The sequence below is a fragment of the Hibiscus syriacus genome, unplaced genomic scaffold, assembly GCF_006381635.1.
Source record: "Hibiscus syriacus cultivar Baekdansim isolate YM2019G1 unplaced genomic scaffold, ASM638163v2 tig00110987_pilon, whole genome shotgun sequence".
Taxonomy (NCBI): Eukaryota; Viridiplantae; Streptophyta; class Magnoliopsida; order Malvales; family Malvaceae; genus Hibiscus; species Hibiscus syriacus.
Window position 1 is genome coordinate 1,030,122 of NW_024062941.1, and position 24,857 is coordinate 1,054,978.

The window sequence follows — 24,857 nt, forward strand, 5'->3', positions numbered from 1 at the left end:
GGTTAAATTGGTGTTTTCATAAGTGGATTCAGCCCGTCGTTTGGTACGGTGCGCTGGCGGAGGGTGCGATTCCAACCAACAAAAAAGCGGTATTCCAATTATTTTTCCCGCGTAGGTGCTAGGAGGGTGCGATTCAAACAAATCCTTATTTTTCACGTAATTTGTCCCGATACGGAACGGTGAGGGTTCTCAAGAAGGAAAATCCATCGTATCCCAATGATTATTAGTCTGCAATGTATATATACACATACATACATGCATATTAGCTCACATACCTACTGGGAATAAATTATACAAATCATGAGATAAACACTGTGCATATGCAAATCTGTTCATAATTGTTCCCCATGGTTTAAACTAGTCATTGTGAGCTTTGATTAAGCCAGGCACTGCTTGTGGAATTAACAACGGATATCTGAACTTGTAAAACCTCATGAATCGCTCCTCGGTGAAGTACCCCCAGCACGTCCGCATCGTCCTTTAATGTTGCAAGATCTTCCAGAGAGAGACATCGAGAATGGGATTCGTCACGCATACGGAATCTATAGAACCATCTACCTAGCTTCCACCATTTGACATGAACTTGACGGTCAGAAATCTTGCTATTCTCAAGCGCTTTCTTGACATCCGAAGCCTGCTTGTTACGATGCATTGAAAACATCATTAGCAGAAGATCATAATGCATGATTATATCAGAAAACCACACGGTTGATTCAATCCGGTTCAGCTTCGGGGCACATGCCTACTTACATGTAACCCTTAATCTTGTGTTGCCATCACCAAATAAGTTTCCAATCCACTAATCACTATAGAACGTATTCCTTCAAATGGAACAAATAACACAGATAAACTACCAACTATTTCGACCCCTCTCCCTCTTATCGTTCTCGATATAGTCTCTGAAGCAGTGTAAACTTAAACCAAGGATTACACCACAACACAATCCCCCCAGTTCTAACATTTAAAACAAGCATCAAGAACACCAATTCAACAATTTAAGCAAAAAAAAAAACACATGAGAAATGCACCGAAAGAAAAAAGAAAGTTACCGGTACTCGAAGGATGTACAGGCAGTAGTGAAGTCCAATGAGGTTAAGCAAGACATGCAGCTTTCGTTTGAACAACAAAATTTGAACATCTTTAAATCCGAACCGCAACGATTTCAGGCATTCGACCGCTTTCAGATGGTCATTTTACCTGGAGTGAGTCGGATTTCGAACATTGTTCCACAAATTTAATAATGGATTCAGCTTGATCCCTCATCTCCTTGTGATGCTTTATGTAAAATCCCTTCCACCCCTACCATCATTTAGGTTTTTTCTTTCAAGATTTTCAAAACCAATACAAATAATTGAATTTGTCTAATTAGAATATAAAAATTTGACTACCATATTCACAAAGCTACGAAACAAGAGCAATTAGCCAAATTACCCAAGAATTCCAAACCTAAATCACAACAAATTAATCAATTTTTTAAAAGAGAACTTGAAAAAAAAACCCTTTAAATGGGATCTTTCACGGTTTCTTCATACAGAAGAGGCCATCGTTGTTTGAATAGTGGCTCCCATACACAATCGGAGCCCCATATCTCACGCCAAACCCGAGATTTTAAAATTTTAATTTGATAGTCCGTTAGTAAAATTTTAACAGTAATAATACTAATGTGACATGACGTATCAAATTTTTAATTATATTTTTTTAATTTTTACATCACATTTCTCTTTTCCATCTGCATTTTCAATTAATTTTATTTAACCAATTAAGAGGTGTCACTATTTATGAGGATAAAAAAAGGTTTAATTCACCTTTTAGTGCTTAAATTATACATCTTATGATTTGGTGCTTAAAGAATTTTTCTTTAAAAATAGGTGGCTAACGTTTCCAACGTTACACTTTTAGGTGCATGGAATGTAACAACCGTTAAATTTGGTCGTTATCTGGCACATGTCACGCATATAAAATTTCAAAAATTATTTTATTTTAAAAAGTTAATATTATAATTTAACAAAAACAAAAAACCCCCAAATTTTACATGACCACCGTCGATCAGTGACCGTTACCATTGACACTATCATAACCGCCTCGCCGTCGCGACCAAAACCTTGTTTCCCACCCACCGTGAAACTACGTTGATTGTCATGAAAAATATCGTGAAAAGTCATCAAATTTCTAGGTTTTTTGTTGTTGTTTTCCGATGATTTCGACAGCTACAACCGTCCATACATTATACGACCACCACCATTAAATTCCTCATCCTACTTTAAACAAAACACAATTGGTGGTGACCCATCACCGTCGGAGGTGGGGAATGAGAGAGAGAGGCGATGCAAGGTTGATTTTTTAATTTTAATTTTTTAGAAAATAATATTTTTATTATTAAAAAATTTAAAAAATATAACGGTAGACGTTAAAAGTGTAACGGAGAAAATATTAGACACCTATTTTTAATAAAAAAAATCTTTAAACACCAAATCGTGTTTTGAGGTATAATTAGGCACTAAAAAATCATTCTTAATTTTAGCATGAATTGAACCTAGGACATTTGCATAAGATACAATACTCTAAACTATCGAGCTAAGTTAATCTTTTAATTTAATTTCACCCCATTATGTATTTAAATTTTATAACAATATCACCATAAAATAAATATTTATGTTGAGATTGAAGTTCTAAATATAATAAAATTGTTTTATATGAAGATTTATTTAAAATGAAATTATTAGGAAAAAAATTAATATTATAGAAGACAAAATACAAAATGTGGTAACATATGATGATAGTTTACGATTGAGAAATGCTAAAAGAGATAAATATTTTCTCTTATTTTGATATAAGCTTTTATAGTGTCTACTTTGTTTAGGATCTTTGATCTTCTTTCTGATATCTTTATCTACATTGTTTAGTGATATCTATATCAACAAAATAATGTTTTTTTAAAAATATAAAATTTTCACCAAAACGGTATCGTTTTACATCTATATAACAATCTATTTATAACATCGTTAATGAGAAACTGATCGAGTGACAAACAAAATTAATATATTAAATTCAATGAGAAAATTAAAAATATTTAAATTAAAATGAGTGAACGTTAAAAAATAAAATTTAATTACCAAATTTATAATTTACTCTAGATTTTTTTCTTAGCATTTTTTTTACGATGAACGCACTCTCCTGACTAGGGCTGTTCATTCAGTTAAAACCGAACCGAATTAATCATAACCGAATTAACCAAACTTTTTTTTCTTTAACCGTTAACCGAACCGAACTTTTTTTTCGAACATATTAACCGAACCGAAAAAATTTCGGTTAATTTTCGAATTAACCGATTTTTTTTTTAAATTTTCTAATTTATATAAAAATTAAATGTTTTTTTAATTCAAAAAAAGTTTATAATTAATTTAAATAATATATAATTATAAAATAAATATTTCAGATAAATTTTTTAATTAATTAATATTGATTTAGGTTTAAAAGTTATTGAATCTTAAATTATTAATTGGGTTTTAAATGGTTTGAGCTTAGTCCATATGTTATATATAATATATATAATATTTTTAATTAAAAAATACAGTTTACAATTAATTTAAATAATATATAATTATAAAATAAAAATTTTATATAATTTTTTTTAATTAATTAATATTGATTTAGGTTTAAAAGTTATTGGATCTTAAATTATTAATTGAGTTTTAAATGGTTTGGGCTGAGCCCATATGTTATATATAATATATTTTAATTTTAATTTCGGTTAATTAATTGAATTCGAACCGAATTAATCGTTAACCGAATTTTAAAACTTTTTTTAAACGTTAACCGACCTAACTAATTCGATAATCGAATCGAATTAATCGAACTAATTCGATTCAATCGGTTAACCGAATTAGTTAAGTTATTTGAACACCCTACTCCTGACCATGAAAACCCTCCAACTCACTCACCTCAAATTTTCCCTCATTTTTCTTTCGTTTCTTTCTTCAAATTTGAGTGACGAAGACATATTTTCCCCAGATTTCTTTTCTTTTCAAACATAGGTGAAGAAAGGAGAGAAGAATGTCACTCTGTTTATCTTTCGACTCCTTTACCGTTCACTCACCGAAGTCCCAAACTCACAAAACACGGTTCAGTTCTCAGTTCATCAAGCAAAACCAGGTAAAACCACTTCCTTTCACATCAAAATCAAGACCCTTTAACGGTGAAAGAAATAAACTTGTTAAAGCTTTAACAACAAAGCCTGCTGAAACAGCTGTTTCAGCTTCGTTTAGGAACAAATACCCAAAAGACATCAATGTTTTGGTGGTGGGTTCAACTGGTTATGTTGGGAAATTTGTGGTGAAAGAGTTGGTTGATAGAGGGTTTAATGTTCTAGCCATTGTGTCGTAACCGGTTTTCGTCCGGGCACGAAATTTTTTACTTGGAGGGAAAAGTGATGTGAATAAATGGTTTTTAAAATAATTTGGGAGTCGCCATCGGCCTTTTGGGTCAGGTAGGTCGAATACCTAAAAATTATCTTTTAACAGAATTTTTAAGAAAACATCAGTTAAAAGATGAACTGATCTGCGTTTATAACCAAAAATTCTTTCTTTTTAATAATAAAAAGGGATTCGTGGTCGGTTACGTTTAGGGAAGGATTAACACACCTACAACGCCCAAAATTGGTACTTTTTAATTATAAATTGTCTCTATTATTAGAAATTTAAAAATTCAAAATATATTTAATTTATAATCCTATTATTTCAAAATTATAATTATGAGAAAAAAGAAAAAAATAATTTATATATATTTATAAATAAAATATTTATTTATTTAGAAATATCAGAAAAGGACTTCTAGGTGCCTTAAGACAGTTCTTTTCTTCTATATTAATAAATATTAAAATAATAATAAAATTATAATTTTTTATAATATTTAATTTTAAAATACCAGAATAGGACATCCAGTTGTATTAAGACTGCCCTTTTCTTCGATATTGAAAAATAAATAAATAAATATTAAAAAATAATTTATGTAAAAAACATATAAATTATTATTTATTATATATATATATATTTATATGACTATATAATAATAAAAATAATATTTAAATATATAAACAAGTAAAATTAAAACAATAAAAATACAATTAGAACTATATATTTAAAAGTAGTAAAATAAAAGAAAATATTTAAAATTAGTGACTAGATTATAATAAAATTAAAATTCAATACCTAATTCAATATTAATTATTTAAAATTATAGGGATTAAACATGCTATTTTCATTATTTGTTAATTTAGTGACTAAAATAAAATTATAAAAAATAGAATATCAGATTAAAAATATAAACTCAGGATTAAAATATGATTTATTAAAACTAAAGGACTAAATACGTATTTATCCTAAATATATTATTTAATAGAAAGGACTAAAATAAATAAAAGTGAAATTAACGAACCAAATTAAAAGGATTATAAATTGATTTAGTGACTAAAATGTAAAGATTACAAGTTAGGATGGCTGCGGAAAGGGTTTAACCTTTAGTTAATTACAAACAGATCCCTCCTCAAAACGGCGTCGTTTGGGGAGGGCTATTTAAGCCCCTTCATAGCTGGCCCGAAGAGCCAGCAGCTCATTCTTCTCATTTCTTCTTCTCTCTCACAAACGAGAGAAGAAGAAGCTCTCTCGGCTCTCTCTAGCTTCCCTCATCGGAGGGAAGCCGGTCACCGGGCGGTAGCCGTCTGCCGCCGTGACCCCTGCTGCTAGCCACCGCCTCCGGTGGCCGGAAATTCCCAAATTTACCCAAAATATAGATCTAAACGCCCTAAGACCGAATTTGGTTTTTGTTTTCCCTAAAAACCCTTAGCTTCTTGTAGATCTAAATTTTTTACCTCTGAACTTTTGATTCCACGGTGGTTCGGCAGCTCTTCGATGGTGAGTTTCTTCTCCGTTTCTCTCCTTCTGTCTTTCGTTTTCTTTGGATATGTTTGCTCTCGTCGTTACTGTGTTGTGTCTTGCTGGGTATTTGTTTTTGTTCCGTTTTGCTGTCGATCTCCGGTTCTTCCTCCATCTTTTTTTCTGTTGCAGGTGTGGTCGATGGCTTTTATAGCCATCGACGGTGTGGCTCTCGGACCGGTCAAAGGAATGGAGTTCGGTGAGTCACCGAGCTATGTGGTGACTCACCATAGAGCTCGACATGTGGAGGGGCAGTTGGCTTCTGGAGGCTTCTGGCGAGGCGGCGACTTCGTGGCGTGGCACTGGCAGCTGAAACGTCTGGAAGCAGCGGCGGCTGAATGATAACCTAGGGTTATGAAACCCTAGGGCTTCACGCTGGTATCCTGTGGACCGTTGGATCTGAAAGATCCAACGGTTGATAGAAGCGGCGACTGGGTGTATGGGATTTTCAGAAAACCCTAAAAGGGTTATGGTTTCTCGGTCTGGGCCTGGGTTTTTGTAATCAGGCCTTTAAATTGGGCTCCGAGATTAATAATTGGGCCTGTAATAATAAATAAAATTATTTATTTAATAATAATATATCATAATAATAATAATAATAATATAAATATAATCAAATAAAAAAACTAGTCTTCTTCAGCTGCTCTCTTTGCTCATTCTTGTGTTAACGAGAATAGAGCAAAGACGAAAAACATAAGTTTTTTTTATTTAATCTTCACTCGGAAATGTTGACAAGTTCTTCTTTGGGATTAGTTCTTCTCATTATGAACTTTCCACTGGGATGACAATTTATTTCTTCTATGATGTAATCTAGCAAAAAGTTGAAGAAATTCTTCTCATTATGAACTTATTCTTTTCAGATGAGTTCTTCTCATTATGAACAATTGGAAATGTTGATGTTGATCTATCTGCTTCTGTGATAGAGTTAAACAAAAGGTTAAATAAGCTCTTCTCATTATGAACTTCTTCTTCCTCTTCAGATAAGTTCTTCTCATTATGAACTTTCTCTGGAAAAGTTGATGTTGATCTATCTCCTTCTGTGATAAAGTCATGCAAAAGGTTGAACAAGCTCTTCTCATTATGAACTTCTTCTTCCTCTCAAGATGAGTTCTTCTCATTATGAACTTTCTCTGGAAAAATTAATGTTGATCTATCTCTTTCTGTGATAGAATCATGAAAAAGATTGAACAAGTTCTTCTTATTATGAACTTCTTCTTCATTCTTCAGATGAGTTCTTCTCATTATGAACTCTACCTGGCAATGTTGATCCATCAAGTGATGAATTCAAGCAAAAAGTGGAACAAGTTCTTCTCATTATGAACTTCTTCTTCCTTCTTCAGATGAGTTCTTCTCATTATGAACTCTTCTGGAAATGTTGATCCATCGAGTGATGGATTTGAGCAAAAGGTTGAACAAGCTCTTCTCATTATGAACTTCTTCTTCCTTTCTTCAGATGAGTTCTTCTTATTATGAACTCGCCCTGGCAATGCTGGTTCATTGAGTGATAAATTCAAGCGAAAAGTTGAACAAGTTCTTCTCATTATGAACTTATTCTTCCTCTTTTTCAGATGAGTTCTTCTCATTATGAACTCGACCTGGCAATGCTGATCCATCGAATGATGAATTCAAGCGAAAAGTTGAACAAGTTCTTCTCATTATGAACTTATTCTTCCTTCTTCAGATGAGTTCTTCTCATTATGAACCGACCTGGCAATGCTATCCATCGAATGATGATTCAAGCAAAAAGTTGAACAAGTTTCTCATTATGAACTTATTCTTCCTTCTTCAGATGAGTTCTTCTCATTATGAACTTGACCTGGCAATGCTGACCATCGAATGATGAATCAGCGAAAAGTTGAACAAGTTCTTCTCATTATGAACTTATTCTTCCTTCTTCAGATGAGTTCTTCTCATTATGAACTCTTCTAGAAATGTTGATCCATTGAATGATGGATTTCAACTTTGCTAAAATATTTGAAATTCCTGTCAAATATTCAACATGGATAAAATGAAATGAAATGCTCCATGAACTTGACCTGGCAATGCTGATCCATCGAATGATGAATTCAAGCGAAAAGTTGAACAAGTTCTTCTCATTATGAACTTATTCTTCCTTCTTCAGATGAGTTCTTCTCATTATGAACTCTTCTAGAAATGTTGATCCATTGAATGATGGATTTCAACTTTGCTAAATATTTGAAATCCTGTCAAATTTCAACATGGATAAAATGAATGAAAATGCTCTATTTTGCAAATGTCTAAATATGATGCATGAATGTTGATGCAATCTTCATTTGACTTCAAAATGGTGAACTCGGTTTTCCTCCACTTCATCATTTATTGCCAGGGTCACCTCTGGATATCAGTGTAGCAACTTATGCTATCAAGCTTGCATTTCTGAAGAACCATCTGATCAACTTGTATCTTTATGTCTTCTTTGATTCATGAAAGTCTCAGAAGAATTGTTTCATTTGTGGAACTCTTGTCGTAGTCAGAACTATGACCTTGATGCCCCATTTTGTCTTGGATAAAACCAACTTTCTTTGCTTGGAGTTGTGCAGAAATCCGATAAAGCTTTCATCTTGAAAGAGAATCTGTCATCTTTAAAAAGGGAATCTATCATCTTTGAAGAGTGTAGATGTAGATATGCTGACTCGCAAGGGAGAGTAGAGTCTGTTCTGTTTTAACTCTTGAAAACATCACAAGGAAGATTTATTCCAATTCCTTTCATGTTTCCATATAATCAGATCTCGAATAAGGCAACTTGGATCATATCATATCGAGATGCTTAACAACAACATGTCATTCAACCTTAGTTGGTACTACTAGTTTCTTGTTTAAAATTTCAATTCTCCTTCTGTGGAAAGAAATCTTCATCTTGTATCAATAAAGGAAAACCATATGATAACAACATTGGTTTAACACCATAATCACTGGTTCATAAAACATTTGACAACAAATTCTTCATCTCCTGAGGCTTCTGCTCGAATTGCTGGTCAATAAAGCTCTTTGCATGGTTTTCAAAGTTTTTGTATGATGTCACAAAACCACTTGAGAACAAAACTCAATGGGAATACAAGTGAAATACTGGTATGACCAAAACGTTGGTCAAATTCACAAAATGTGCTGGTGTCGAATTGAATAGGAGACACTAATTGATCTCGATATCATCTCGGGTAAGGGCAAGTGTAATACTGATCACGTTTTCTTCTGTAATGAGCATTGTAGAAAGTATAAATACTTCAGCTATAGGATCCATGTACAGAAAGATATCTGTGGAATTCTTGCTGCTGGGGATGAAACGTACATGATAAAACCCAAAATAGATAAAAATTCAGTTCAGTCCTGGCTGGCAATGAAAACCCCAGTAACAACGGGAATAACAGTAATATAAGTGAATCGAGTCTCCCTTTCCAATGTCATCGATTAAGCGAAAACTATTGTGAAAAACAGCTTCGTAATTCCATCAGTATGGTATGAAACTAACTGCCAGGAAATCTCAAAGAAATATTTTCAATTGTCACCGACACAGAGAATACAAAATTCAAAGCTGAGATCTCGAGGAACTGAACCCTGGATCAAATATTCTGCATGGGGACCATCTTTATTCATGCAACCATGATGTAGCTTAACAAAGAACACGTTGTCATGTGATACATGGTTAAGAAGATTGGGTACTTGAAACCATACTTGCTGAGTAGATATTTGTTCAACAATAGATCATAATATAACTGCTTGATGAACGAAGCAAATGTATAGTCAGCTCGACTATCACTGTTTCACCATTTTCATTCTTCACACCTTTCTGTCTCATTGGAAATATTTGTTCAAGTCAATGATCTTGACATAAGATGTTGTGGGCCTTCAGCATGCCCCAACATTGGCTAATACAAGTGTTCAAAATGCATCAACAGTTCTGATTCTGATTGAAATGGGCTTTCAGCATGCCCCAGCATTTTGCTGATTCAACTCTCAATGTATTTTTACTGGAATATCATGATCCTCATGAGGTCCAATTTTGACAATGCAATGTGGTGCTTAGCTTTCTTCATGCCCCAAATCTGTTTATCTTGAATACTCTCATTCAGGTGTCACTAAACAGTAGTATTGTCAAGTAACTGGAGGAAATCTCTTCATGTTGTCACAAACTTAAGAAGTATTCCATCATTCTGACAGAAACGTATGAGATATGTGTCTTCTGAATGAGGTGATCATTTTATGTATCTGGAAGGATTTAGTCAGACAGAGCAGTGAAAATAGCTTGGTAATCCGTTCCAAGCTGACACAGTGGCTTATCATCTTTCAGTGAAAGCCATCTCTGAAATATACTTTTCTGTGGGAGAGAAACCAATTTATGCAAACAATAATCTGATGCAATAACAAGACTACATATACAGTGGTACAGGCTTTTGAAAAATCTACACCCATGCAACATGTTGATTCTGATAATAACTCATCTGATTATGAAGCGATCTTTCAGGATAATTTCACAGATATTGATAGTTCTTTGATACCGAGGAAATCCTGATTCTGATTCTGATGAGGAGAATAAACTGTTATATTTGACGAAAATGGGATTCTCAGAGGCTGAGGTTTCAATAGCCATGAAGAGATGTGGTTCAGATTCATCGATTATAGAATTGACAGATTTTATATGTGCTGATCAAATGGCTAAGGCTACTGACACACTTCTTCCGGTAGAAGATAGGAAGCCATTATGCAATGATCCCTATTACAGGAAAAGGTGGAACTCGGGCAATGATTTATGGAAAAGGAGAAAGCAGAGGACGCTTGAAAAAAATGCTTCTTAATGAAGACGATCATGCAGTTCATCTTTCAACTCCAATGATTGGTTCTGAGGTTCCTACCGAACCAGATCAGATAACTCAAAGAACACTTCCAGAAGATGCTATTGAGTCTCTTTATTTCTACTATGAGCAAATTCATCTTTCAAATCCAATGATTGGTTTTGGGGTTCATACCAAACTAGATCAGATAACTCAAAGAACACCTCCAGAAGATGCTATTGGGCCTCCTTATTTCTACCATGAGCACATGGATCTTTCAAATCCAATGATTGATTTTGGGGTTCATACCAAATCAGATCAGATAACTCAAAGAACACTTCCAGAAGATGCTATTGGGTCTTCTTATTTCTACTATGAGCACATGGATCTTTCAAATCCAATGATTGGTTTTTGGGGTTTATACCAAACCAGATCAGATAACTCAAAGAACACTTCCAGAAGATGCTATTGGGTCTTCTACTATGAGCACATGGCACTTGCTCCAATTAATGTTTGGACTGGAATATCATAGTACTTATTTGATGTAGAGCCAGAATTTGTAGATTCGAAGCATTTTCATGCTACTACACTGAAAATGGCTATATTCATAATTCTGCCAATTGAGAACATATTTTCTCTTATTCTGCTTCCTCCATGTGCTGATGTTTTTCCATTGACAAAGGAATGATGACCTTCCTTCGAGTGTCCAGAAGTATGTTCTTGATGAGTGCTGAAAATGGAATCTGGTATGGGTTGGATGGAATAAAATTGTTCCACTTGAATCTGATGAGGTGGAAATGCTTCTAGTTTTCCCTAAAAACCATACACAAGGATCTGTATAGAGACATGTTCCATGGTGGTATCAATGTCCTGTCTCTTTTCTCTGTAATCAGTGATGCAGAGATTGCCTTCTATTGTCCTGGCATATCTTTGAAAACAGATGTGTAAGAACTGAATGATGATCGGTTGGAGCAATTGATGAGTAGTTTTGTCGAATTCGACCTTGTTGTCGTGGCATCCAGCATAACAACCTTACTGGAAGAAATAAACATCATCAGGATGAGCTAGACGTTTTTTGTTGGTGCATTTCCTTGCAATGACTGCTACGACAATTGTCTCTTCTGCTCCTCCAATATATCCCACTCTTTTCGAATCATGGAAAGGTTTAATTGACAGTAAAAATGGTCATCTTCAACTTTTGGAATCCTGTAACCGGATATCATTTTGACAAAGAAATGATCGGCATAGAAGAAGTAGCAATAGACTTGAGCCGCATCACGGTATAACCAGAGTGCAGGTAGTACTTTGTTCATGGCTCTATGATTAATCTTCTAGAGAACCTGAATTGATGGTTGGGGAAAATAATATGTCTGGTGATGCTTATCTCTCTCAGCATGAGATAAACGATAATCTTTCTTGATGAGCTACTAATATCTAGGATGAGTCACAATTCAATTCTCCAGACTTTCTGGCTTCTTAGACCACTTGCCTTCAAAAATGTGAAGTGCTTCATTATTCTGGCCTCGTCATTCTTTTTTCTACAACAGAGGTAGAATAGCAACAATTGCTTCAAGGACCTTCTCATTTGAGACTGTCCTGTTGAAAATGTTTTTTGTCAGTATGTCACTTCGGGCTTCACTATGAAGAAATGGTTGTTATGCTCATCTTGTAGAGATGTTTCGTTTCCAAAATGTCAGAAACGTCTTTGGGATGTGCGGTGCTTCTTTTAAGAGCTTAAAATGTCTCTTATGTCGTTGTGCATCCATTCAATATTCGAGCCGCTTTTTCAGGTTTTCAACTCGAATCCTCCTTTGGGTTCTAAGATGTTATTTAAAATTATCTTGAACCCACCTTTTATCATTTTTTATCATGCATTAAAGATTTTAAAACCAATTTTTGTAAATAAAAATAATCTTGAGAGGCGGAATGAATTCTGAAGATATTCTTTTTACTTAGAATCCACGTATGATTAAAATGGACTTTTCAGGTAAGTAACGTAGGCCATGGCTTATGGTTACAAAGAAAGGGATAAAAGGCCCAAATAAGTGTTTAAGGGTAATCAACCAAGGATCAATTCTTCTGATGCATCAATCTTGCCTTGCTTAACTTGGATCTGCTTTGTTGGGGATTTTTCCATCATCTGGATCCCTCTAGACTGCCAAATTTTGGATTCATTTTCTCATATCTCCAGCATTTCTTGCTCTTTTGTTCGTACTTTATCAACCTTGTAACTTGAGGCTCAATAAGTCACCCATCTTGATTCAATTTTCCCTTTTTTTTCTTTGCTGGATGAGTAATACTTTAAGGTAATCAAACCAAGGATCAATTCATTCTGATGCCATCAATCTTGCCTTGCTTAACTTGGATCTGCTTTGTTGGGGATTTTTCCATCTGGATCCCTCTAGACTGCCAAATTTTGGATTCATTTTCTCATATCTCCAGCATTTCTTGCTTTTGTTCGTACTTTATCAACCTTGTAACTTGAGGCTCAATAGTCCCATCTTGATTCAATTTTCCCTTTTTTTTTCTTTGCTGGATGAGTATAATACTTCAATTGCTTTGAGCACCTCCTTTTCCTTTTGCATTTTGGAGGTTTTCCATTATTCTTGATTAGATTGATCTTCAAGCACTCTGTATTTGACATACTTTGTAGTTCAAAACTTTCATGATTTCATGGAAACTTGTCTTCGTAATAAAAATGTATTGACAATCTTTATTCTTGTGAGTAAATATCTTTCACCTTGCCCTCTAATGTGGAGGGTGATCATTGGTTAGGGTTGAATTAGAAGAAAAATTATTCAGGCTCAAATGGGGACAACAAAGGATATATATATATATATTAAAGGATAAATGAAACAATGTCGTTCATCATCTCATACACAGAAACCTTTGTAAAAAGAGGTATCCACAGGGGGATGAATATTCAAGATTAACTTTATTTACATGAAAAAATGTAATTAATGCATGATATATTTATTTCAATCAATCACTTTCCCCTTCTTCTTTGAGTTTGCCCTAATCACTCGAAATTATCATCAATGAGTTGGTCCATGATGCCTCATCTTGTCTCTTCTTGCAGTAAAATTCATGGATAATTGAAAGTTTGTTTCTTTTGAGATCTTTTGGTTTATGATGGTTTTTGTGTTTGGAAGGATAAATGTGTGACTCTTAAAGTCATGTATATGGTGGAAGGGATAATATCATAAACCAACCAACTCTATCCGAGAAGGTAAACATCTAGAGTTGATGTCTCAAAAACAAGTAGAGACATTTCTTCAGAATCTCAGATAAATGTAGTGTCAGGATTTGGTTTTGGTAAGGGTCTAGTAATTGGTATTGGATGAGATATTGAAGATATAATTTTACCACTTGCCAATAGATCTATAACTCTTGAAAAATTAAAAGAATATCTAATCTACTTGATACTCAATAATCTCAAGATTAAAATTTGACTCCTTTCTCATAACCATAAAAGAAACACATATTTATTTATTGCACAAAAGGCGGAGAAAGGAACAAAAAACATATTCAAACAAGATGCTGAAAATAGAAAGTACTACAGTGGTAGATAACACTTCCACTTGTTTATGCATCATTACTCATCTATTATTGGGTGTGTACTTGGCCCAGGATTTTTATCCTTATTTGCCCCCCATTCCTTGATCATTTCTTGTGTCAAGACTCCCTTGTCGACGAGCGTCTCTATTTCCTTTAACAGTGACCAACAATTCCCTGTTGAATGTCCAGATATTCCCAAGTGAAAAATTACAGAAGCTATTTTGATCATAGCAATGGGCATAAGGCTTTGGTGACATCTTCACCAATCTTGGTGTAATGTATTGACTTTTAACCAAATGAGGGTACAGGTCTGAGATAGATTCTTGAAACACCTTCAGAGTTTTTCTCGCTCGTGAGGCTATCACTTTCTTTGATCGTTCTGAACGAATGAATGCTCTCATGTTATCGAGGGGGTTCTGAATGCTCATTTAAGCTATAACTGGGGTAATATTAACCAGATTTCTTAAGTTGTCCTTTGCCTTACTGGTTTTCGAAAAATCTGATACATGTATCTGAGGTGTCTTCTGGGTTATATCTGCCTCATTCTTTCTTAGACCTATAGGCCAATCTCGAATTATATCCATGGGAGCCTTTTAATTTCTTTTCCCATTTTCTTTGCAGGATTTGGTCACATTAGTCTCTGTTGAAGCAACAATTTCTGAACATTGAACCTTCACCCCTTCTTTTATCTTGCATTTTTGAATTGTTTGCTCTAAAGGGTCTTGGAAATTTCCCTTAAGGTTACCAGGAACCTTAGCTGAACAATTTGGAATTCTAGTCTGATTTATCCAAGGAACTTCCTTATAGGTCCAATTCTCATTTGGAGGCCATTGTGATTGATCAAGTTGTGGAGTAATTGATCTGGCTGAGAGCATTTTTGGATGCAATTTTTCACTCGAACAGTGGAAGGGAGGAAATTGAAATCCCTGCACATTCTTTTTCTTCTTGATCACTCTATAAGGTTTGGCACCATGTTTAACTGAATAAGACCTTATTGTATTAACCCCAACTTCTTTATTGACTTTAGTATTGTCAGAGCCTCTTATCTTGCCATTCTTGATAGCCATTTCGATGATTTCTCCACTTATGATGATGTCAGAGAAATTATTAGGGACAACCCCTATCATGTGATTGACATAAGGAAATTTTAATGTGCCGATGAACAAAGTAGTGAACTCTTTTTCAGTCAATGGTGGATGTACTTGAGAAGCAACATCTTTCCATCATTGTGAATATTGTCGAAAGCTTTCATTGCACTTCATATTCATGCTTTGCAACATTGTTCGATCAGGGGCCATATCAGCCATGTGATTGTATTGACCCAAAAAGGCTTGAGATAAGTCCCTCCAAGAACGTATTTGAGTACGTTTTAGCAGATTATACCATCTGGATGCAGACCCAGATAAACTGTCTTGGAAATAGTGGATCAACAATTTTTCATTCTCTACATAGCCAGTCATACGACGACAATACATAGTGATATGATATGAAGGGCATGTAGTCCCATTATACTTCTCAAAATCTGGAACCTTGAACTTTGGTGGAATAACCAGGCCAGGGACCAAACTTAGTTCTTTGGCGTCAAACCCATAAAATGTCTCAATTGTCTCTATAGATTTTATCACCTCTTCTATATTTTCCAGTAGTTGAGTGAATTTTTCCTTCTCAACTGATTTGTTTAGGTCAAGGACCTCATTACAAAATTCATCAGGCTTCAACTAAGAAGTAGTAGGACAATCAGTGGGGAACGATGCTCCAGCTTGATATGGTGTGTTCTTAACAGCAAAATAATTGGTGACTGAATTTCCTGGGGTACAGAGGTGAACTCAGGAATATGAACAGGTGTAACACCCAAAGAATTTGTGGGGTTTTCAACAAGACTCTTTCCAGCAGTCAAATGTTTATCAATCATTTCTTTCATATTGTTCAGTAGATCGATCTGAGAATTGGCTTCGATTTGTGCTAACTTGCTCCTCAATTCCTCTTGTATTTCTTTCTGCTTTATCTCAAATTTGGCTAGCCTATCTTCAGTTTCTTTAGACATTTTCTTGTGTCGTGCTGAGCGTTCTTGCTTCAAGGAAAAACAAAGATCACTTCGTTTGAAATCCTTATTTTAATGAATGAATGTTTTAATGTATTATGACATAAAAAATGCAAAGATGCCAAATGCAAATGTAAATATGTGAATGTAATAACAAGAATACAAATTGTGCAATACAAAATGCAAAGATGCCAAATGTAAATATGCAAATGTAAAAATGTAAATGTAAATTATTTAAAATATCAGAATAGGACATCCAGTTATATTAAGACTGCCCTTTTCTTTGATATTGAAAATAAACATTATTATTTAATTAAATATGTTTTAATACATGATGTAAATTTAAAATGTAAATGTAAATACAAACGTAAAAATGTACAAATGCAAAATACAAATGTATGTATGAAAAGGTGTTACTCAAGAGTGATCATCTTAGAACAGATTTCATTGAACGCAAAAGTTTCGGTACATCAAACAAAACTTTACATATAGGGATATATTTTACTCCTAACTTTTCCAAAGCCTAATTAGTTTCCATTCATGCTCAAAAAGTTGAGTCTTCAGTGCTTCATCTCCTTGTAAAATCAGCTAAATCTATCATTTAAGAACCATATTGCTTGTCTGGACTGCAACTTCTTCTATGACATTCTCTTTCATCTTCTGTTTCACTTCTCGAAGTTGATCATTTTCCCTTGTAAGAGATCCTTTCTGTCTAAGAAGTTCTTGAACAAGATCTTCATTTATGTTGTAGTTCTTTTTCAGCTTGGTGACCCCTATGATCCACTCTTCTGGGGTACTTCCTAAGCCAGTATTTTGAAAGGCTTGACTGGTTTTCTGAAAATCTTCATGCATAGTTTTCATTTCTGTGTTCAATTTCTTGTTTTGGTCGTTCAAATCCTTCAAATAACATGCTTGAGCTTCATAAAAATCTCCACTACTATGAATGTCCCGACTGATACTCTTACCATAGACTGCTTTTGGTATCAATCTGGCAGAATCTTTGTGGAGTACTTTTGGTATTAATATAACTGGTTCTCTGTGTGCAGAACTTCTCTCGATCCTCGTAGTTTCTTCAGGATGTCTTTCCTTGGTCGTATCATATTTTGTTTGATCATAAAACTTTTTGTCCATTTACGATTTCTTTCCAATATGATGAACAGTCTTTCAAGCTAACACCTTTTGGTTATGCCATGATCATGTAATGCAAACAAAAGAAATCAATATGAACATATTAGAGCAATGTAATATGCATGAAAAAAATAGAATAGTTAGTACCAACTAAAAAATCTATTTATCAATGTATAAATCTTAACCTCATGTTTTCTAGTTCCATGCTTTGTTTGGAAAATTTAACTTAACCGTACGATTTCTAGTTCGCATGCATTTATTCAGGAAAAAGAAAAGGAAATAAAATAAATTAAAAGCTAGAGCTTATTTCTCCTTTGTGTATACCTACTGACAAAATTTCGGCATGGTTTCAGATCAAGAGAGTTTCTAAGTTTTATTATATGCAGGTTTTCAGTTCTAGGAGTAAAGGTACTCGAACTGTCCTTGTTGATGCCCCCTTGGGCTGTCAAACCCTTAATCCTAGTCCATTACAGATTTAAGCGGATCGAGTTCAATTCGAGGGGACACATTTCTCTATGACTGACACGGAGAATAAATTCTCACGAAGACATAGAGCATATGAACCCCGAAAGTTACTTGCTAGGTCTGACACGGAGAATAAATTCTCACGAAGACGTCGCTTTCACCCACTTAAAAGGGACAAACTCATTATAGAGCTTTATGTTATGCAATGCAAGTGTTGTGTGTGAGGAGAATGTTCAAACCTCTAACAAATAAATAATAAAATTTAATATTTGAAAATAAAGCATTAATAACATATAAATTATGAAAATAATAAGTATATATATAAAAATTTTGAAAGAAAGAATTAAAAATTAAATATATGAATTTTTAATTTTCTAATTGATAGAGACAGTTAATAATTGGTTTTAAAGTTTGACCGTATCCCCAGCGGAGTCGCCAAGCTGTCGTAACCGGTTTTCGCCCGGGCACGAAATTTTTTACTTGGAGGGAAAAGTGATGTGAATAAATGGTTTTTAAAATAATTTGGGAGTCGCCATCGGCCTTTTGGGTCAGGTAGGTCGAATACCTAAAAATTATCTTTTAACAGAATTTTTAAGAAAACATCAGTTAAAAGATGAACTGATCTGCGTTATAACCAAAATTCTTTCTTTTTAATAATAAAAAGGGATTCGTGGTCAGTTACGTTTAGGGAAGGATTAGCACCCCTACAACGCCCAAAATTGGTACTTTTTAATTATAAATTGTCTCTATTATTAGAAATTTAAAAATTCAAAATATATTTAATTTATAATCCTATTATTTCAAAATTATAATTATGAGAAAAAAAGAAAAAAAATAATTTATATATATTTATAAAAAAATATTTATTTTATTTAGAAATATCAGAAAATGACTTCTAGGTGCCTTAAGACAGCTCTTTTCTTATATTAATAAATATTAATATAATAATAAATTATAATTTTTTATAATAGTTAATTTTAAAATACCAGAATAGGACATCCAGTTGTATTAAGACTGCCCTTTTTTCGATATTGAAAATAAATAAATATTAAAAAAAAATAAATATTAAAAAATAATTTATGTAAAAAAACATATAAATTATTATTTATTATATATATATTTATATGACTATATAATAATAAAAATAATATTTAAATATATAAACAAGTAAAATTAAAACAATAAAAATACAATTAGAACTATATATTTAAAAGTAGTAAAATAAAAGAAAATATTTAAAATTAGTGACTATATTATAATAAAATTAAAATTCAATACCTAATTCAATATTAATATTTAAAATTATAGGGATTAAACATGCTATTTTCATTATTTATTTTTGTGACTAAAATAAAATTATAAAAATTGAATATCAGAATAAAAATATAAACTCATGATTAAAATATGATTTATTAAAACTAAAGGACTAAATACGTATTTATCCTAAATATATTATTTAATGGAAAGGACTAAAATAAATAAAAGTGAAATTAAAGAACCAAATTAAAATGATTATAAATTGATTTAGTGACTAAAATGTAAAGATTACAAGTTAGGATGGTTGCGGAAAGGGTTTAACCTTTAGTTAATTACAAACAGATCCCTCCCCAAAACGGCGTCGTTTGGGGAGGGCTATTTAAGCCCCTTCATAGCTGGCCCGAAGGGCCAGCAGCTCATTCTTCTCATTTCTTCTTCTCTCTCACAAACGAGAGAAGAAGAAGCTCTCTCGGCTCTCTCTAGCTTCCCTCATCGGAGGGAAGACGGTCACCGGGCGGTAGCCGTCTGCCGCAATGACCCCTGCCGCTAGCCACCGCCTCCGGTGGCCGGAAATTCCCAAATTTACCCAAATATAGATCTAACGCCCTAAGACCGAATCTGGTTTTGTTTTCCCTAAAAACCCTTAGGTTCTTGTAGATCTAAATTTTTTACCTCCGAACTTTGATTCCACGGTGGTTCGGCAGCTCTTCGATGGTGTGTTTTCTCTCTTCTGTCTTTCGTTTTCTTTGGATATGTTTGCTCTCGTCGTTACTGTGTTGTGTCTTGCTGGGTATTTTTTTTTTGTTCCATTTTGCTGTCGATCTCCAGTTCTTCCTCCCTCTTTTTTTTCTGTTGCAGGTGTGGTCGATGGCTTTTATAGCCATCGACGGTGTGGCTCTCCGACCGGTCAAAGGAATGGAGTTCGGTGAGTCACCGAGCTATGTGGTGACTCACCATAGAGCTCGACATGTGGAGGGGCAGTTGGCTTCTGGAGGCTTCTGGCGAGGTGGCGACTTCGTGGCGTGGCACTGGCAGCTGGAACGTCTGGAAGCAGCGGCGGCTGAATGATAACCTAGGGTTATGAAACCCTAGGGCTTCACGCTGGTATCCTGTGGACCGTTGGATCTGAAAGATCCAACGGTTGATAGAAGCGGCGGCTGGGTGTATGGGATTTTCAGAAAACCCTAAAAGGGTTATTGTTTCTCGGTCTGGGCCTGGGTTTTTGTAATCGGGCCTTTAAATTGGGCTCCGAGATTAATAATTGGGCCTGTAATAATAAATAAAATTATTTATTTAATAATAATATATCATAATAATAATAATAATTATAATATAAATAATAATCAAATTAAAAAACTAGTGTCTTCACATTGCTAGAGAAAGAAGTGGAATTAGAGGCAAAAACAGCAAGGAAGACACTTTGAGTGATTTAAATGGAGCTAGAGTATGTTTCTCTGATGTTGCAAATTTAGATACTTTGGAGGAATCTATGAAAAATATAGGGTTTCCCATTGATGTTGTTGTGTCTTGTCTTGCTAGCCGTACCGGTGGTGTTAAGGATTCATGGAAGATTGATTATGAGGCAACGAAGAACAGCCTTGTTGCTGGTAAGAAATTTGGGGCTTCACATTTTGTGTTGTTGTCTTCCATTTGTGTGCAAAAACCCCTCCTCGAATTCCAGCGAGCTAAGATGAAATTCGAGGCCGAATTGATGAAATAAGCCGACGATGACGATGGATTTACTTATAGTATCGTGAGGCCGACTGCATTCTTCAAGAGCTTAGGGGGTCAAGTTGAGTTGGTGAAAGATGGGAAGCCTTATGTGTTGTTTGGCGATGGCAAATTATGTGCTTGTAAGCCAATTAGTGAACAGGATTTGGCTTCATTCATGGCAGATTGTGCTTTGAAAGAGGATAAGATTAATTGGGTTTTGCCCAGTCCGGGGAAGGCATTGACACCATTAGAGCAAGGGGAGATTTTGTTTAAGCTTCTAGGGAAGGAACCAAAGTTCTTGAAAGTGCCTATAGGGATAATGGACTTCGCCATTGGGGTACTCGACTTCCTAGTTAAGATCTTCCCCGCGATAGAAGACGCTGCCGAGTTTGGTAAAATTGGAAGGTATTACGCTGCTGAAAGTATGTTGCTTTTGGATCCTGAAACCACAGAATACAGTGCGGCGAAAACACCGAGCTACGGCAACGATACGTTGGAAGAGTTCTTTGCAAGAGTGCTGAGGGAGGGGAAGGCTGGCCGGGAATTAGGTGAACAATCCATCTTCTGAAAGCTGATTGCTTTACATAATGTTGGTTAAATTTGGGTGATTCATTGAGTGAACCAGTTTTGTTTTGGAACATGATTTGCGGTATGCAGTCCCCCTAACCTTTAAAACATCAAAAGAATCTCATATCGTCTTTGTAAAGATTTTTTTCCTTGAAAATCACCAATGTTATGAAATACAAAGAATTATTTATATTGTCTGAATTGTGCCTGCAACATGAATGGTGACTAAAATTTGGAGTTTGAAAATATATTGTTACAACTTAATATTTTTAGGGTAAACTACTTGAATGACCACTTAACTATGGGGTTGGTGTCGATATAACTATCATTTTCAAAAATTCGTCAATATGGCCACTTAAATATTTAGTTTGTTTCAATATAGCCACATGCCGTTAAATATGTAATTATATCAATTTTATTAACTGTCACGTAAACACTTCTGTTAAATGTTAATGGTAGGCGGTTATATTGAAACTAATTAAATAGTTAAATGGTTATATTGATGAAATTTTGAAAATGATGGTCATATTGACACCAAACCCATAATTAGATGGTCATTCGAATAGTTTACCCATATTTTTAATTCGTTCTTAGCATAATGCAAGTTATAACTTTCACACTCCTTGTTCATAAAACAAAAAACTTTCACAACTCTTTAATTTAGGATATGCAACCTTAAATCTTTACCATACAAACTTGAATATCGCCCTAAGAAGAGCCTTAGTTGAAATACAAAATATTACTTTAGATATCACTAAATTTTTAGCGTTGACTCGATTTAGAAAAATATTGTATTTGTGGGGATTTAAACTCCAAATCTTTAGAAATAAAAGTTAAAGCATAATCGCTAAGTTAACTTAAACTTTTGATATATTATCACAAACATAGTATACGTACAATACTATTCAGATTATTTATAATTTATATTTTAAAATAAAAACATTGTTTATAATATAAATGTATTATAAATATGTAATTATAAATATATTATAATATAAATATATTATAAGTAATATTAATTTATACACAAATATTATTTATTTATTAATATATAATATAAATAATATTACTATATATAAATATTTTTATATATGATTTATAATAAAAAAAAAAATTTTAGAAAACCCCTTAAATTCTTAAAATTAAAACCCCCCAAAATCCATGAAATTCCCAAAAAAAACCTTAAATCCTAAATTATAATCCCTAAATTTACCCACCATCGTCGTCGATAGCACTTCGTTGTCACCGCATTGAAGTCTCCTCTTTTCACAGTGCATGTGGTTCATCATCCGCTCATTGATTGGTCGTCGTTTATGGTTTAGCTAGAACATTTTACATTTAACATTTGGTGATCGATTATCACATTGTTCGTCGGTTTTCGATGACGGGAGAGTAGGTTAATTGGTAGTAAGGATCCAGTGATGGGAGTGGTGGGCAGTGGTCATTGATTCAGCTACGATAATGAGTGAAATTAGATATTTGGTATTTAGGGCTTTGGGTTTTTGGGGAAAATTTGAGAATTTTAAAAATTTCACCGTACACAATATTTTACCAAATCTCCCCAAACAAAATGGCGTCGTCTACATCATGACCCTTAGCCATGTCACCGTGTTATTAGTGGTTTAATGATGGAGCGATATAATTAAAGCAAAAATAAAAGTTTAATACTAAAATTGACAAAAATAAAAATTTGATAATATAAACAAGTGAACGTTCAAAGTTTAGTTAATTTTGAAGTAGTTTTCCCATGTTTTTATTGTTTCGTTGCCTATAAATGAATCTTACTAGCACAATTCATACATCTTGTTGGTATTATGATAATCGAAGCGAGTAAATCATTTGTTCTAGAATATGTATTGCTCTTTTGTTGTGAAACATTTTTCTTGTCGTTCGTTATACTCAAAGATAATTTTTCCCTTTCATTTTTATATTGAATACTTCTCTGCCTTCGACATTTTTTATCAAACAATATTCATCTTCAAAAGAGAGTTTGAATCTTTTCTCAACAATCTATCATACATATATAATCAATGTCACATAAATCGTTGAAAAATAATGAATGATTTTATATTCTACTCCATGAGACCTTTAAAATCATATATAATATGCCCAAAATGATTAAGTGGTGAATGAGAAATTGATGTCAAAGTAAGCTACATGTAAATATTGTCAAGAGAAATGTGGTATCTTAAAATACATTATCCCATATGAAAAGAGTACTGAGTTTAGAAAGTTCTTATAAGATAGAGCCAATATTATGATGTGGTAACTGCTTTTAAGTGGAAAGACAGATTCGACATTTTTGGAAAATATAAATCTTATGAAATTTTATGAAAAAATGAAAGTCGCCACCAATCATTTTTAAGGTGAGATTGAAACACTTAAAATAGCGTAATTTTAATAAAATATTTTATTTTACTAAACATATCAAGTTTTGATATGCGAAATCATAAATCGGGTTCGGGAGTCAGTTACTCGTGGGGAAGGATTAGCACCCCACAGCATCCAAAATTAGCAATTACCCTATTTTTTAAAATTAAAAATTTTGAATTCGAAATTTAATTTAAAATTCACTATGTATGCACATAAAAGATGTCGATTTACTAAGATCAATAACGACCACCTCCAAGCAAAAGTGGAAGCTTCATTACCAATGCCAATAAACGAACATTGCCTTAATGATTTAGAAATCATGATGTGAGGTTTTAAAAAGGATGTGGATCTACTTCAGGAATTGACAGTGGTCACCCTGGGCAAAAGCAGGACATACACTATTAACCCCTAATAAATGAACATTGCTTTATTTTGAAAATAAAATGCAATCAAACAATCAATTATTGAACCAAATTACACTAAATGAATTAATTAAGGTTGCTCTCTAACTTAATGTGTCAAATTATGAAATTTAGAGGACCTAGGAGGCTAAACTTAAAAATATAGGCCCTAATATGAACCCTAATTAATTTTTAACAAATTATTGAGACGAATAATCAAAATGGAACCTCAAGCAAAAGCGAGGACCAAATCAAAAGTTCCACTAAATTAAAGGGATAAGTTTGAAATTAAACCTAAAGAGAGGCTCTAATTATTAACCTAGTCAATTTTAATCAATTCTTGAATCAAATAATTAAAATGGAACCTAGAGCATAAGCGAGGACCAAATTAAAAATTCTCCTAAATTAAAGGACTAAGTTTGAAATTAAGTAATTAAAAGGTTAGGGACTAAATTTAAAAAGAGTCTAGCTTTAAGGACTAAGTCTAAAATCAAGGAATCTATCAAGGACTAAATTAAAAGGATACAAATATTAAAGGAAGTTAAAATATATAAAAGGACTAAATTGTAACAATTTAAAAAATAACTAAAATTAAAACATTAAATAAAGGACTAAAATGAAAGAAATCAGAATATAA

At 33.5% G+C, this 24,857-nt stretch overlaps 1 long non-coding RNA gene and 1 pseudogene across 1 annotated transcript; one reads left to right on the top strand and one right to left on the bottom strand.

The window, feature by feature from the left end:
- Window positions 1-255: 255 nt before the first annotated feature.
- LOC120148807 lies at window positions 256-783 on the bottom strand. Its single transcript, XR_005518404.1, has 2 exons — window positions 751-783; window positions 256-634 (listed from the first exon to the last, which is right to left on the bottom strand). It is a non-coding gene; the product is annotated as an uncharacterized LOC120148807 (long non-coding RNA).
- Window positions 784-3,967: 3,184 nt separating this feature from the next.
- On the top strand, window positions 3,968-21,644 carry LOC120148806 (annotated as a pseudogene).
- The last annotated feature ends 3,213 nt before the right edge of the window (window positions 21,645-24,857 follow it).